General features: G+C 43.8%; 1 non-coding gene across 1 annotated transcript; it reads right to left on the bottom strand.

Annotated features, from left to right (window-relative positions):
* Positions 1-1073: 1073 nt before the first annotated feature.
* Positions 1074-1155, bottom strand: trnal-aag (transfer RNA leucine (anticodon AAG)). The gene has a single exon. It is a non-coding gene; the product is annotated as a tRNA-Leu (tRNA).
* Between the last annotated feature and the right edge of the window lie 401 nt (positions 1156-1556).

Below are 1556 nucleotides of genomic sequence, written 5' to 3'. Positions count from 1 at the left end.
CCTGATTGAAGTCTGTAAAATCATGAGGAATATGGATAAGGAGAATAATCAATGTTATTTTTCAAGAGGGGGCCCGAGCACAAAATGAGGGGGCATATATTTAAGGTGAGAGAGGAATAAATTAAAAGGGAAAGAGGGGCATTTTTTTCACGCCGAATGTGGTGCATGTCTGTAATGAACTACCAGAGGAAGTGCTGGAGGATTCGTAAAAATTACATTTCAAATGCAGCTGATCCGTTTTGTCTTAGAGGAATGAGAGCTTTCCAGAGGTGAAGCGTTCATTCACTTTTGCCCCCAAGAACTATTCTCTGTGTCACCTCCCCAGGTTCTCAATGAGGATTTTGGATGCAGGACGATACCTTAGAAACCGTGTTAGCACCTCAGGTATCGAGTGAATTCCCAAACAGACAGACCTTAACGTGCAACTGAAGTAAAAATGACAATTCAAACGTATTTCCAGATACACCGAAGCATGAAAGCTTTCTGTGAAACACCTCCAGTTTCCTGCATCACGAACGTCTCACACAACTGGCATCAGGGAAATTCCAAACTGCTCTTCCAAAAGCACTGGATGTTTAGTGCAATGACGCTTACTGGAAACTGCTCAAATCAGGAAATCAAGGAATAGTGCAAGAATGACCCAAGAAAAGTGAATGCAAGCAACCACAGTCTCGATTAGATTAGGTTTCAGTTCTGGTGAACAATGTGGGTGTGCCTGCATCGCAACGATTTCAGTTTATCAAGAAAGTGGCTCATCAGCACACTTCAGGAATAAAGTGGAAGAAATTTCACATCTCAGTTACTCTCCTTTTCACCAAGAAATGGAAAATAACTGTGTGCTGGTCCAGTGCAGGATTTTGTTTCACAGGAGCAGTGAAATAACAATCGGCATTCACTTGCAGCACAGCCTGTTTGTCCTCACTGTCATGCTGGGGGAATTCTGCACGTGTTAACCACTGCACAGTGGAAGCTGACCTGATGAATTCTGTGTGCTCTCCCACATCAAAGATTCTGCTGGGCGAAACACAGACAAGCTAAATGCAGTCCATCATCTGTAGCCCCGATACAACACCTGGCAGTGGTGGGATTTGAACCCACACCTCCACAGAGACTGGAACCTTAATCCAGCGCCTTAGACCGCTCGGCCACACTACCAGTCACGTGACAGCTTACATTTTCCAATGCTGTTACTGCACACAAATAAAGCAAAGGCACAGGGAAATGCTCGGAGGAATGCTGTCTCCTCATCCATTTTCTTAGCTGCTCAGCCTTGCCCGGCTACAACATTAATTTCTCACCAGAAGTCGATAGCTCTTCAATCAAAACAAATACCAACGGAAAGCTGAATGCATCTCGTGAGATTCGGTTCAGCAAAAAATGTAATGTGCCAGTGAGAAAGTATGTTCGGCTATACTTCTCTACTTCGACAATGAACACATGACTACATCAGATTTGTGGAATTTGGATTTTTGCTTCGGTCAATGATTTCGCTTATTGCTTGAAATAGAATGAGTTTCGTGTTTACACAGAGCATGAAAAGCCCTGGAATGCAGGGA

This window comes from Stegostoma tigrinum, unplaced genomic scaffold (genome assembly GCF_030684315.1).
Source record: "Stegostoma tigrinum isolate sSteTig4 unplaced genomic scaffold, sSteTig4.hap1 scaffold_50, whole genome shotgun sequence".
Lineage (NCBI taxonomy): Eukaryota > Metazoa > Chordata > Chondrichthyes > Orectolobiformes > Stegostomatidae > Stegostoma > Stegostoma tigrinum.
This window is presented reverse-complemented; position numbering and strand designations above follow the sequence as displayed.